This window comes from Procambarus clarkii, chromosome 46, assembly GCF_040958095.1.
Source record: "Procambarus clarkii isolate CNS0578487 chromosome 46, FALCON_Pclarkii_2.0, whole genome shotgun sequence".
Classification (NCBI taxonomy): domain Eukaryota; kingdom Metazoa; phylum Arthropoda; class Malacostraca; order Decapoda; family Cambaridae; genus Procambarus; species Procambarus clarkii.
Window position 1 is genome coordinate 19,658,047 of NC_091195.1, and position 16,017 is coordinate 19,674,063.

The 16,017-nt window shown below is 41.2% G+C and overlaps 1 protein-coding gene across 1 annotated transcript in view; it reads left to right on the forward strand.

Moving 5' to 3' along the window:
* Nucleotides 1–16,017, forward strand: part of LOC123770591 (serine protease filzig) — a 39,162-nt gene that overhangs the window by 308 nt on the left and 22,837 nt on the right. The gene's annotated exons all lie outside the window — the stretch shown is intronic.

The following is a 16,017-nucleotide window of genomic DNA, read 5'->3' on the forward strand; positions in this document are numbered from 1 at the left end:
TCTTCATCAATCAGAGAGAGAGAGAGAGAGACCTATCACAAGAAAGCACCAAGCCATCACGACTATATAGCACTGGGAAGGGGGCAGGATAAGAATTAAGGATGGGACAGGGGAAAGGAATGGTGCCCAACCACTTGTAGACAGTCGGAGATTGAACGCCGACCTACAAGAAGCGAAACCGTCGCTCTACCGTCCAACCCAAGTGGTTGGACAGAGAGAGAGAACGAGCGCGTTCCAATCAAAACACCCACGTAGCGATACCTTGAAAGTGTATTTCAAAGATACTTTGAAAGGAGCAAGCAGTGTGGCAACCATTTCCTTCCGACCTCTCTCTGGCAGCCTGGAAAAGAGGAACCTCCTTGTAGGATATGGTAGTAAGGGAACGTCTCACTACTCACCCAGAGTAGAAAGGAGAGACCATAAATAGGAACCGAATCTATTCTATCCTAACGTAACCTGGTGAAACCCCGCGGGGTTTCCTTGGGGTTGGCTTAAACGTATGTGGTAACTGGACCTTCTAACAATTATGACGGCTTGAAAATGGTCCAGGACGGACTGAAACGTCATCATTTCTGCACCTTCTGAGGTGTGGTTTGGTCATCTGGAGGGTTATTAAGGCATATCAACCTCTGGAGGGTTATTAAGGCCTATCAACCTCTGGAGGGTTATTAAGGCCTATCAACCTCTGGAGGGTTATTAAGGCCTATCAACCTCTGGAGGGTTATTAAGACCTATCAACCTCTAGAGGGTTATTAAGACCTATCAACCTCTGGAGGGTTATTAAGACCTATCAACCTCTAGAGGGTTATTAAGACCTATCAACCTCTGAAGGGTTATTAAGGCCTATCAACCTCTGGAGGGTTATTAAGGCCTATCAACCTCTGGAGGGTTATTAAGACCTATCAACCTCTGGAGGGTTATTAAGACCTATCAATCTCTAGAGGGTTATTAAGACCTATCAACCTCTGAAGGGTTATTAAGGCCTATCAACCTCTGGAGGGTTATTGAAGTCTATCAACCTATGGAGCATTATTCAGACGTATCAACGATTGGAGGGTTATTAAGGCCTATTAACATCTGGACTAATATAAAAGTATTAAGATTTATATTAGGATTTATATTCAATTCTTATTAGAATTATAAAGTAATATATTTTAGCTCAATTTTATCATTTATTTGCAAACCAAATCATAAATGCCATGACTAGGCTATTTATACTTGACAAAGATGTTTTCAAAATTAATATTCTCTATCTTTTTCTTTCTATTCTCAATATTTGTTTTGAATTTTCTTTGTTTTCTCCTTCCTGGTTATTGGGGTGATCTTGGGCGTGTCCTTAAACTGGGGAAAGTTGCTTTCTTCATTCTGAAGAATTTTGTGTGCAAGATGGTGTCGGAAAGACGAGGCTGACATTCTTAAAGTGGAAAGTGTGTGTGTGTGTGTGGTGTGTGTGTGTGTGTGTGTGTGTGTGTGTGTGTGTATTCACCGAGTTGTGTTTGCGGGGGTTTAGCTTTGCTCTTTCTGCCCGCCTCTCAACTGTTTTACTAACTACTTTTTTTTCCTTCATACCACACACACACACCAGGAAGCAGCCCGTGACAGCTGACTAACTCCCAGGTACCTATTTACTGCTAGGTAACAAGGGGCATTCAGGGTGAAAGAAACTTTGCCCATTTGTTTCTGCCTGGTGCGGGAATCGAACCCGCGCCACAGAATTACAAGACCTGCGCGCTATCCACCAGGCTACCAGGTGTGTGTGTGTTACTATATGGGTCTGCACAATCGAGCTATTAGCTCTTGGACTCCGCCTTTCTAACCAATCTATTTTTCCTCTATTATGTCTACTACATATATTTCTCTCTAACACACACATACCCAGGAAGCAGCCCGTAGCAGCTGTCTAACTCCCTGGTACTATTTACTTTTAGGTGAACAGGTGCATGAGGGCGAAAGAAACTGCCTATTTGTTTCTCTCTCAGTTGGGGACACACACACACTGCCTCTGTGTGTGTGTACTCACCTAGTTGTGCTTGCTGGTGTTGAGCTCTGGCTCTTTGGACCCGCCTCGCAAATGTCAATCAATTGATTTTTTTCACATACACCCAGGAAGCAGCTGTATAACTCACAGATGAACAGGTGCATCAGGGTGAAAGAAACTGCCCATTTGTTTCTGCCACCGCCGGGGATTGAACCCGTAACCTGAGGACTACGAATGCAGAGTGCAGTCCACTCAGCCGTCAGGGGCGCCCTTCCTCCGACTAATGATACTGTTTAAAGATTTCACACTCAAAATTTGATTGTATTATTGTGTAGATAATGATAAAATACTATTTTTTAATATATTTTCATATACTGAAGACTTTGATTTAAACTGATTATTATATAATAGCTATTGCTTATTTACAAACATACCTCAAAAACTTTTATAAACTAAAATAAGGTAAAAAAAATAGTGTTTCTTGTTTTTGTTTTAATCAAATAATTAAAATTAAATTATAATAACATAGGGCGATAAGAATGAAGGTAACTGTACAAGGCCTATTGGCCAACACGAGGCAGCTCCTAAGTGGTGAAGTTTATAACCAGAACCGTGCGCGCCATCTCAGCTGATGGTTGACAGATGGTTGAGTGTGACGGATGAGCGTGAACCATCACATGCTTAGCGTGAAGGCGCACACGCGCGTGCGACCCGGGTGCGAGATCCCGGCCGCGGTCCTCTCGGTGCGAGGAGAGATTGTGTCAACTATTTTTTTTTTAGATATTATAGCTCTTGGACCGAGGTCTTTTTCGTTCTAAACAGTCGTATTTTGTACGTAATAAACTCTCATTCTTTCTAGTGTATGGAATCGTAGTTATACAATTTGGTCAACCTTAGAGGAAGTTTTTTTTGCCTCTATTCACTCTGCAGTTTGTTGCCGAGTGACTTAGTTTAAAGAGAGTTAACGTTCTAATAATTTACAGTCATTGTTGTGTTTTATGAAGTTCACTGCTTCTTATTTTTAGCGATTTCACTGTGTCATACTTTTTCACACTACTCAATATCTTCTTGTTTTCACACCCGGGTCGCACGCGCGTGTGCGCCTTCAGGCTAAGCATGTGATGGTTCACGCTCATCCGTCACACTCAACCATCAGCTGAGATGGCGCGCACGGTTCTAGTTATAAACTTCACTACTTAGGAGCTGCCTCGTGTGGGCCAATAGGCCTTCTGCAGTTACCTTCATTCTTATCTTCCTATGTTTTTATACCAAAATTTTAATTATTTGATTAAAATAATTAACAATAAATATTACTTTTTAACAGTACTTCATTTTAATAAAAAAAATTGAGATAGCTTTTTAAACAAACAACAGCTACTATATAATAATTAATTTCAATTAGGATCTTCAGTAAATGACATTATATAAAAATTATTTTTTTTTCTCAATAAGAACCCTGTAAAAACTGAAAATTTTGAGCTTTTAATTAGCAAATTATATCAATATAAGAAGCTTATCTTACTTTCATCATATAATTCCAAGATTCTTGGTAGTGAAGGTACATTATTAAAAACAATCTCTGGGTCATAAGCCCATGGAACCGCCTACCCGCCGAAGCCGTAAATGTCAAGACATAAGAATGAAGGTAACTGCAGAAGGCCTATTGGCCCACACGAGGCAGCGCCTATTTATATCCACCCAATCTCAGAAAAGGTCATGAAGACGACAAGACTTTGACACGATAACCTCTTCTCATACCCAGGGAGAAGACGGTATACCGGGGGAGAAGAGGGTATACCCAGGGAGAGGAGCGTATACCCAGGTAGAAGAGGGTATACCCAGGGAGAAGAGGTTATACCCAGGGAGAAGAGAGTATACCCAGGTAGAAGAGGGTATACCCGGGGAGAAGAGGGTATGATCGGGTAATAGGTTTGGAAACACTGCATTAGACAAGCAACGGCTAGAAAAACGGGGGTCCAAGAGCTGGAGCTCGACACCTGCAGGCACATCTAGGAGAGTACACACACTCACAGACAGACACAACAATAAACAAACATTAACGACAGACACAGACAGTCTGAGAAGACAGACAGAAATATTATAGTTCCGCCTTGTGAAGCTGACATAAACAACAACAACAAAATGGAACCGAAATATTTGGCGAGTTATTTGGAAGAAAAATATAATTGACGTAATACAAAAAACTCTGTAACGGGGTTTTCCGGCGGGAACCCGACCATATGTGAAGATCCGTACACATTAACATATCTATATACGAAGATCCGTACACATTAACATATCTATATACGAAGATCTGTACACATTAACATATCTACATACGAAGATCAGTACACATTAACATATCTATATACGAAGATCCGTACACATTAACATATCTATATACGAAGATCTGTACACGTTAACATATCTACATACGAAGATCAGTACACATTAACATATCTATATACGAAGATCCGTACACATTAACATATCTATATACGAAGATCCGTACACATTAACATATCTATATACGAAGATCTGATGCTTTTGTAGGACTCGAGCTTTCGTACATGTTGTACTTTTATATATTTTCAATGTTTTATAATTCAAAAGGCTCTTTGGTGCTCGGCTATTAGTCTAAACCTATTAGTCTTTGAAGCGTTATTAAGGCCTTTCAACCTCTAAAGGGTTATTAAGGCCTATCAACCTCTGGAGGGTTATTAAGACCTATCAACCTCTGGAGGGTTGTTAAGACCTATCAACCTCTGGAGGGTTATTAAGGTCTGTCAACCTCTGGAAGGTTATTAAGGCCTATCAACCTCTGGAGGGTTATTAAGACCTATCAACCTCTGGAGGGTTATTAAGAGCTATCAACCTCTGGAGGGTTATTAAGGCCTATCAACCTCTGGAGGGTTATTAAGGCCTATCAACCTCTGGAGGGTTATTAAGACCTATCAACCTCTGGAGGGTTATTAAGGCCTGTCAACCTCTGGAGGGTTATTAAGAGCTATCAACCTCTGGAGGGTTATTAAGGCCTATCAACCTCTGGAGGGTTATTAAGGCCTATCAACCTTTAGTGGGTTATTAAGGTCTATCAACCTCTGGAGGGTTGTTAAGACCTATCAACCTCTGAAGGGTTATTGAGGCCTATCAATCTCTGGAGATCATTGAGGCCTATCAACCACTTTAGGGTCATTAAAACCTATAAACATCTGGACTAATATAAACATATTAGGAAATATATTAAATTCTCATTGGAATTAGAAATATAATATATTTTAGGACAGTTTTATACTAGATTTCCATTTGCGAACCAAATCTTAGACGCCATGACTAGGCTATTTACACTTGACAAAGATGTTTTTAAAATACAGTAATTATTTATGTTTTTTCTTTCTATTCTCAATATTTGTTTTAAATTTTCCTTGTTTTCTCTTTCCTGGTTATTGGGGTGATCTTGGGCGTGTCCTTAAACTGGGGAAAGTTGCTATCTTCATTCTGAAGAATTTTGTGTGCAAGATGGTGTCGGAAGATGAGGCTAACATTCTTAAAGTGAAAAGTGTGTGTGTTCATCTAGTTGTGCTTGCGGGGTTTGAGTTCTGCTCTTTCGGCCCGCCTCGTAACTGTCAATCAATCAACTGGTACTAACTACTATTTTTTTTTTTTACACACACACCCAGGAAGCAGCCCGCAATAGCTGTCTAACTCCCAGGTACCTATTTACTGCTATAAAACAGGGGTATCAGGGGTAAAAGAAACTCTGCCCATTTTGTTTATCGCCGGGAATTAAACCCCCCCCCCGGTCCACAGGATTACGTGTCCAGCAAGCTGTCCACTCAGCCACCAGTGCCCTTAGCGTGTGCGAGATCCTGGCCGTGTGTGCAAAATCGAGCTATTAGCTCTTGGGCCCCGCCTTTCTAACCAATCTATTTTCCTCTATTATATCTACTACATATATTTCTCTCTAACACACACACACCCAAGAAGCCGTCCATAGCAGCTGTCTAACTCCCAGAAACAAGGACATCAGGGTGAAAGAAACTGCTCATTTGCTTCTGCCTCCGCCGGGGATATAATCCAAAACCTTAGGACTAGGAATCCCGAGCACTGTCCACTCAGCCATTAAGCTCTAATGATCCAACCAATGATATTGTAAATTATTTACACTCAAAATTTTTGTTTTTCAATACAGTAGTATTATATTTGAAAAATATTTTTAATATTAATTTACTTACTGAAGATGTTAATTTAAAGTGAATATTATATAGTAGCTATTGCTTATTTAAAAAGATATCTCAAAAACTTTTATAACACCAAATTAATGTTATTAAATAATATTTTCTATTTAATTTTTAAACAAATAATTAAAATTTAAGTATAATAACATAGGGAGATAAGAATGAAGGTAACTGCAGAAGGCCTATTGACCAACACGAGGCAGCTCCTAAGTGGTGAAGTTTATAACCAGAACCGTGCGCGCCATCTCAGCTGATGGTTGACAGATGGTTGAGTGTGACGGATGAGTGTGAACCATCACATGCTTAGCGGGAAGGTGCACACACGCTCGTGCGACCCGGGTGTGAAAACAAGAAGATATTGAGTAGTGTGAAAAAGTATGACACAGTGAAATCGCTAAAAATAAGAAGCAGTGAACTTCGTAAAACACAACAATGACTGTAAATTATTAGAACGTCAACTCTCTTTAAACTAAGTCACTCTGCAACAAACTGCAGAGTGAATAGAGGCACAAAAATCTTCCTCTAAGGTTGACCAAATTGTATAACTACGATTCCATACACTAGAAAGAATGAGAGTTTATTACGTACAAAATACGACTGTTTAGAACGAAAAAGACCTCGGTCCAAGAGCTATAATATCTAAAAAAAAAATAGTTGACACAATCTCTAGCGCAGAGAGGACCGCGGCCGGGATCTCGCACCCGGGTCGCACGCGCGTGTGCGCCTTCCCGCTAAGCATGTGATGGTTCACGCTCATCCGTCACACTCAACCATCAGCTGAGATGGCGCGCACGGTTCTGGTTATAAACTTCACCACTTAGGAGCTGCCTCGAGTGGGCCAATAGGCCTTCTGCAGTTACCTTCATTCTTATCTTCCTATGTATTATACTTAAATTTTAATTATTTGATTAAAAAAATTAACAAGAAATATTATTTTTAATAGTATTTTATTTTACTAAAATATTTTGAGAAGCTTTTCAAATAAGCAACAGCTACTATATAATATTCAAATTAAATTAGGATCTTCAGTAAATGACATTATATTAAAATTATTTTTTGTTCTATCTATGTTTTCTCTAAAAATTAATAAAATTTTGCGTATTAAATCAACAAATTATATCATGGTAAGCTCTGGGTCATAAGCCCATGGAACTGCCTACCCGCCGAAGCCGTAAATGTCAAGACAAATGAATGACGGTAACTGCAGAAGGCCTATTGGCCCATACAAGGCAGCGCCTATTTATATCCACCACCTAATCTCAAACAAGAGATTGGGTGGATATAATCCAATTCACACGAAACTAGGGGTTTCTATCTCAGTTTCAAACGTTTCAAATTTTCTCAGGACTCAAGGGTTCTTAAGACCTATCAACCTCTGGAGGGTTCTTAAGGCCTATCAACCTCTGGAGGGTTCTTAAGGCCTATCAACCTCTGGAGGGTTATTAAGGCCTATCAACCTCTGGAGGTTTATTAAAACCATCACAACAGCATGCTGACCAATTAACAAGTATACTCTAATCCTGAACATATCAAAGACTAAAGTATACTCTTAATGTGCATATACGCTGAGAAGCTGGGTATACCTTACAATGCATATATCCCTATAAGTATAGTGCGTTATAACATTAATCTGTAATGTTATCATTGTCGAAAACGGTATAAAATTTTGCTATAATAAAGTATGTATGGTATACTTATCTCGGTTCAAAATATTTGGTTTTCTTTCTAATTATTTTAGTATTTGTTTTGTTAAATTACTGAGTATCAATGAGGAACCAGCCAGTGGGTCAACCCGTCCTCCTAAGGTTATCTTGAGATGATTTCGGGGCTTTAGTGTCCCCGCGGCCCGGTCCTCGACCAGGCCTCCACCCCCAGGAAGCAGCCCGTGACAGCTGACTAACACCCAGGTACCTATTGTACTGCTAGGTAACAAGGGCATAGGGTGAAAGAAACTCTGCCCATTGTTTCTCGCCGGCGCCTGGGATCGAACCCAGGACCACAGGATCACAAGTCCAGCGTGCTGTCCGCTCGGCTCCCCCGATGTCAAGAAACTGTTGTACTAAAGTGCCTCTTATCCTAACCAACCAGAGAACCCAAAACAGAAAACGGGTCAGTATGTATGCTCCCATTTTCTAGTACGACAGTTTTTGGTTTAGTTGGACTATACGTCAAAATGCGACGTTCTATTAGGCGGACGGGTTGGGTTGAGAGCGACCGACAGACACGCTAACGGTATCTTCACCCACTTGCATCTTATTTCAGAATAGAACTGCTTGAGATAAACGTGGAAATACATACAATTGAAAATCTAATCCATCGTCTCATTTGCTTGTATTATGCATAAGTTTCTGATACCTGTATGTTTGTAAAATGAAACAAATGTAGATAAAAAAAATCTTGTTTGTCACTAAATCGTTTTTGACTGAGAGATTACCGTTGCATGACGCAGCTTTTCTAAGACAGCCGCATTGCAGCCAGGAGTGAAATGCTTTATTGTTAAAGTTTCCCTTTCCAATAAACGGTTCCGGGAAAGAAAATGGAAGTTAATACCTTTAAGTGTTCAGGAAAATATTTTAATAAGACTTTCACCGGCATATACAAATAGTTAATTATACGTATATAGATGTGCTAGATTCATTGGTGCGTTCATACCTGAGAGTTTGTATACTTAATGATTACATCCTTGAGCTCATAATGCATGAGTCGGTAATGTGTGTGAGGTCTGAGTTCGATCCCATTGCATAACTGTATATATATATACAGGGTTAAAGTATACTTGCTGGTTGGTCGGTATTATGCTATTTAGGTGGCTTTAATAACCCTCCAGAGGTTGGTAGGCCTTAATAACCCTCCAGAGGTTAATAGGTCTTAATAACCCTCCAGAGGTTGGTAGGCCTTAATAACCCTCCAGAGGTTGATAGGCCTTAATAACCCTCCAGGGGTTGATAGGCCTTAATAACCCTCCAGGGGTTGATAGGTCTTAATAACCCTCCAGAGGTTGATAGGCCTTAATAACCCTCCAGGGGTTGATAGGTCTTAATAACCCTCCAGAGGTTGATAGGCCTTAATAACCCTCCAGGGGTTGATAGGCCTTAATAACCCTCCAGAGGTTGGTAGGTCTTAATAACCCTCCAGAGGTTGATAGGCCTTAATAACCCTCCAGGGGTTGATAGGCCTTAATAACCCTCCAGAGGTTGATAGGTCTTAATAACCCTCCAGAGGTTGATAGGCCTTAATAACCCTCCAGAGGTTGATAGGCCTTAATAACCCTCCAGAGGTTGATAGGTCTTAATAACCCTCCAGAGGTTGGTAGGTCTTAATAACCCTCCAGAGGTTGATAGGCCTTAATAACCTTTCAGAAGTTGATAGGCCTTAATAACCCTCCAGAAGTTGATAGGCCTTAATAACCTTTCAGAAGTTGATAGGCCTTAATAACCCTCCAGAGGTTGATAGGTCTTAATAACCCTGCAGAGGTAGATAGGCTTTAATAACCCTCCAGAGGTTGGTAGGCCTTAATAACCCTCCAGAGGTTGATAGGCCTTAATAACACTCCAGAGGTTGATAGGCCTCAATAATCCTCCAGAAGTTGATAGGCCTTAATAACCCTCCAGAGGTTGATAGGTCTTAATAACCCTCCAGAGGTTGATAGGCCTTAATAACCCTCCAAAGGTTGATGGACCTTAATAACCCTTCAGAGGTTGGTAGGCCTTAATAATCCTCCAGAGGTTGATAGGCCTTAATAATCCTCCAGAGGTTGATAGGCCTTAATAACCCTCCAGAGGTTGATAGGCCTTAATAACCCTCCAGAGGTTGATAGGTCTTAATAACCCTCCAGAGGTTGATAGGCCTTAATAACCCTCCAGATGTTGATGGACCTTAATAACCCTTCAGAGGTTGGAAGGCCTTAATAACCCTCCAGAGGTTGATAGGCCTTAATAATCCTCCAGAGGTTGATAGGCCTTAATAACCCTCCAGAAGTTGATAAGCCTTAATAACCCTCCAGAGGTTGATAAGCCTTAATAACCCTCCAAAGGAATAATAGGCCTTAATAACCTTCCCGAAGGTGATAATAACTTTATACCTTAATAACTGGGCAATTGATCCAGGCAAATGGTGTAGACCTTTGACAAGCCGCCAGCTGCCTGTCTTCGTGGAGGCTTCTAGCATTAGTGGCCCTCAGGTAAATTCAGGTAAATGCCCCGCACGAAACATATACAGTTTGACCTACAACATGCATATTTCGCGCCGCATGTATTAGGTTCCGCCTTCCATTGTCGCTGCTGGTGGGTGGAAGCGAGTGAACAGGAGGTGGAGAAAGTGGCGGAGAGAGATAAAAAAGATATAAAAAGCTAGAAAGAAAAGAAAAAGAGATATATTAAATCAAAGATATATTGATATATTGAGATCAAAGAAGTGGCTTGAGGCATTGTATGTACTAGCTCTATCTATAAATCTATCAATTTTTTTTTATAAAACCTCTTGTATGTATGTATGTATGTATGTATGTATGTATGTATGTATGTATGTATGTATGTATGTATGTATGTATGTATGTATGTACTTTACCTGAATAAACATCTATTATTTATTTAAATGGGAGAAGAAAACGGAGATAGGAAGGAAAGGGGGAGACTGTGTTAAAGAGGTATAAACGGCTGCGTGACACAGTAGACTAGGCTACGGGAAATAGACTGTGACAATATAGTTCATCTCGCCTACTGCCTCCTCCTCCTCCTACATTTTCTTCCTATTCATTCCTTTATTATCGTCTGGTATCACCTCTTCTCCTAAACTCTCACCTCCTCCCCACCGCTAGCGGAGAGTGAATAGACTGTTTGTCGTGCGCAAGCGACAGTTAGATCCTGAGTCACGTACCTGTCAATACTGTACCTTCAAAGCTCATTACAATAAAGGAAATGAAGTCTTATTTTCGCTTTCACTGTATATATATATATATATATATATATATATATATATATATATATATATATATATATATATATATATATATATATATATAACAGGGCCTAGTGGGGTGTGACATTACGGATTTGAGGGATAAAAGGGTTTAGCCTGAAATGATTTACGGGGGACCTGACGGCTAAGTGGACAGCGCACGGGATTCATAGTCGTAATGTTCCAGGTTCGACCCCCGGCGGAAACAAATGAGTGGAGTTTCTTTCACCCCTGATGGCTCTGTTCACCTAGTAGTTAAATAGGTTCCTGGGAGTTAGACAGCTGCTACGGGCTGCTTCCTGGGGATGTGTAACAAAAAGTAGGCCTGGTCGAGGACCGGGCCGCGGGGACGCTAACCCCCGAAATCATCTCAAGATAGCCTGTAAACAGCCAGTCTTCTCGAACTTTCACAACGTCACTAAATTGATGTACTAAATTGCCCGAACCTAACCCCACAGAGGACCCACGCATAGAAAATGGGACAAGACGTCAATTTGGCCAGCCGCTGTAATTGTTATTGCATCTGTTTTGGGGCTTTAGGGAGGAACTGTACGGCTAAAATTTGATGTACTACTAGAGAGAACAACCTGCTTGAAAACCCACTAACACGCCCTGTCAATTCCTCTCTATACCACCACCCCTATTTTCGTATCTAACCCTCTATTCCCCTTTCCCTATTAAACAACTTCTTCACCCATTTTCCCAACACCCCATTTCCCAAACTCCCCCGCAATCCCCTAATATCCCACTACCTCAGTATCCTCCCCTTCACCCAAATTCCCAAATCTTACTAACGTTTGTCCTCTCTCTCTCTCTCTCTCTCTCTCTCTCTCTCTCTCTCTCTCTCTCTCTCTCTCTCTCTCTCTCTCTCTCTCTCTCTCTCTCTCTCTCTCTCTCTCTCTCTCTCTCTCTCTCTCTCTCTCTCTCTCTCTCAGTTTACACATGCAGATTGTATGCAAATATACACACATCTGTGTACACCGTGTATGTCCATAAGAATACATTTTATACAACCAAAAAGAGTTGGGCTAAGGTCCCAGTGACTAAAGCCAAGGTCTCAGTGACTAAAGCCAAGGTCTCAGTGACTAAAGCCTAAGTCCCAGTGACTAAAGCCAAGGTCCCAGTGACTAAAGCCAAGGTCCCAGTGACTAAAGCCTAGGTCCCAGTGACTAAAGCCAAGGTCCCAGTGACTAAAGCCTAAGTCCCAGTGACTAAAGCCAAGGTCTCAGTGACTAAAGCCTAGGTCCCAGTGACTAAAGCCTAAGTCCCAGTGACTAAAGCCAAGGTCTCAGTGACTAAAGCCAAGGTCCCAGTGATAAAAGTCAAGGTCCCAGTGACTAAAGCCTAGGTCCCAGTGACTAAAGCCAAGGTCCCAGTGACTAAAGCCTAGGTCCCAGTGACTAAAGCCTAGGTCCCAGTGACTAAAGCCAAGGTCTCAGTGACTAAAGCCTAGGTCCCAGTGATAAAAACCAAGGTCCCAGTGATAAAAGCCAAGGTCCCAGTGATAAAAGCCAAGGTCCCAGTGACTAAAGCCTAGGTCCCAGTGATAAAAACCAAGGTCCCAGTGATAAAGCCTAGGTCATGCTGACGAAAGCTACGAATCACAGTGCAAAAGGTCAAAGCCACAATGATAAGGTTCAAGGTCTTTTAGATAAAGCTCCAACATAGACCTTAATCAGTGTGAACTTGACAGTGCTCGAAGGAGGACCTTATCACGACTCGAAGAGAGGGACAAAATTTGTATTTGGAAAAGATATAGGGGGACCAATTATTTTTTTTTTAAATAGTGAACCCTGTACTAAGGTTCTAGGCTCTGAATTGAACTAGGTACGTGGGACCTTGCTACCATTATTGAGACTTTGAATAGGTTATAAGAATAGATTGGATTGGATAGGTATAGGGGTGAGAGGGGGAGGCTAGTGGAGTGGATAGGTATATGTAGGTGAGAGTGGTGGATTAGTTTGGGCCAATAATCCTGCCTCGATGTTTACTAATTCTTATATTATTTCTTCTGTTCTGCTAATTTGTCTTTTATTTTCCTCTTTTTATTAATTTGATAAAAATATAGATATCTTTGTTTTGTATTCTATTTGTAATCTAAGTTACGCAAGAACTTTGAATTACAAATGTATTTATATAAGTTGATTTTTTTAAGAGATCTTTTTAATATATTATAATTATTTGTTATTGTTATGACGGTCAGAACAGAAGTTAAACATAAATACTAACTTGATTGTCATCATGATAAGACAAAGGTTATCTTGAGATGATTTCGGGGCTTAGAGTCCCCGCGGCCCGGTTCTGGGTGCCAATTTGTCTGTCCACTCGACTAGACAGGGGTGCCAACTTGCCAGCAACCTCCCTTATGGAATGCCTTTCATCATTATGAAAGCTGTTAATGTCTCTATAATGAGTCTCGTCTTAGAATTAATACAATGATCATCGTAGTGAAATGGATAATGATTATAATTGGTGTTATTACTGATGACTGATAATTTGCTTTATGGTAATAACTATGTTATGATCTGTTTATTACGATTATTGTAATTGTATGAATATGATGACAATGGTGATTACTGCTTATTGTAATAATTTGGATAAGGGTGATATGATTGTAGTAATCATTGTGCTGATGATTTTGGAATGCACTCAGTTTTAGTTGACTGACTGGCTGGCTCTCTCTCTCTCTCTCTCTCTCTCTCTCTCTCTCTCTCTCTCTCTCTCTCTCTCTCTCTCTCTCTCTCTCTCTCTCTCTCTCTCTCTCTCTCTCTCTCAGACTCGACCAACTGTGACATTCCCTTGCTCTGATAATGCCAAAGGGAGGAGGAGGGGAAGAGGGCGTTCTTGTAGTAAGTGTGGCGTGGAAGGGAGGTCATGGGAGTAGCGTGAAGGCTGGGGCCGGGGGGAGGGCAGGGACGCACGCTGATCTAGGCTCACGCGCGCCGTCATGCTCAAAATGTCAACAAGATGGCGGGAACATTTACGCGCGCATCACTCGCGTGTTCGGATCCATGGCGCGTGGCTTCAATTTGAGGCATCGCCTGTTTATTTTAGGAAATTTAGGTAAATAATACACAATTGTGTATTTTGGATATACTACAAAGGTTTCTGTATTTTTTTTATTTAGTTTTTTTGCAAGGATATTCCTGTACGGGCCCTAAACCTTTGATTGACCTGCTTAGTGTTAATCATTTCAGTACTCATCTAGTTGTGTTTGCGGGGGTTGAGCTCTGACTCTTTGGTCCCGCCTCTCAACTGTTAGTCAACTGGTGTACAGGTTCCTGAGCCTACTGGGCTCTATCATATCTACATTTGAAACTGTGTATGGAGTCAGCCTCCACCACATCACTGCCTAATGTATTCCACCTGTTAACTACTCTGACACTGAAAAAATTCTTTCTAACGTCCCTGTGGCTCATTTGGGTACTCAGTTTCCACCTGTGTCCTTGTTCGCATACCACCCGTGTTAAATAATTTATCTTTATCTACCCCTGTCGATTCCTCTTTTGAATTTTGAGATTTTGAGAAAAGAATTTTGTAGGTTGTGATCATGTCACCCCGAGCTCTCCTGTCTTCCAGCGACGTGAGGTACATTTCACGCAGCCTTTCCTCATAACTCATGCCTGTCTTACTCAGTCGATGGATGAATATATATAACGTATAACAAAAAAATGTTGGCTGTATGTTGGCTTCAGTAAGATTATGTCCAATATTTAAATAAAAAAATGCGCTGTTAAATCTCAATTGAAATCTTATTTGATTTGTAAGTGCACGATGTTTGATAAGTGCACGATGTTCAAGTGGTTTGTTGGTCATGCTTTTCTTATACAGTTAAGAACGGCTGAAGACATTGTTGGAGTGTGTGTAAAGCTTGTCTCCTCAATTTGCCGCTCTATGAAAAATTCACCTGTTAGTGACTCAGTTAAAATTGACACACGTTGACGTGGGAGGTTTAAAATAATTGACGTGGTTTAGTAGGTGGGAAAGAGCAGAGAAGAGGTCGTGTTTAGGGCGGAGGCGCTTCTCGTTTATCGTAGTCTCCCATTGTCTTCCCTGCATTCCTTGGTGTCGTGTTGGTTGTGTGATCCTGGTCTCTCTCTCTCTCTCTCTCTCTCTCTCTCTCTCTCTCTCTCTCTCTCTCTCTCTCTCTCTCTCTCTCTCTCTCTCTCTCTCTCTCTCTCTCAGACTAGGACACAACACCTACATACCTTTCTCTCGCTTATAATAGCATGACGTCATGTAGGATTAGCATCTACCTGGATTTCGACTCTTGGAACATCCTTGATATATCAGCCCCGCCCACAGCTCCCTCGTACTGGTATTTAGGTCATTATAGGAGCCACGTGTCTGTGTTTATTTATGTTTTCACGACATATCATAATTTTGATATGTCGTGAAAACATATCCCGACATATCAAAACAGCAGAACCAGACGTAAGGAAGCAGACGGCTATCTCGTTAGTCACGGTCATGTGGTGAAGCGTTCGTGTAGCTCTTGAGGCGGATCTGTTTACAAATCCGGTGTGACGTCACGGCTGGGCGCCGCACGTTCGTGCAGAAGCTGTTTACGAAGGTGCGGCGCCCCCCCCCCCAACCATACTGTGTCTAAATAAGCAGAAGAGGATCGTTGATTCGACCCCCGAGTCAAGATTTATCAAGTAGTCGATTAGCCGCTTGCGAAACCTGTACATCTTTCCTCGATCATGGTGCCTTTTTCTGCGGTTATTAAACAGTTTACAAGTTTGAAAACTTCACAACCAAAGGTTATTATTGTTGTAGGTAATCTCTTACCGCCTCGGTGGTCACAAACTACAATTTTAGCTGTTATGATTGAGAAGGGAAGAA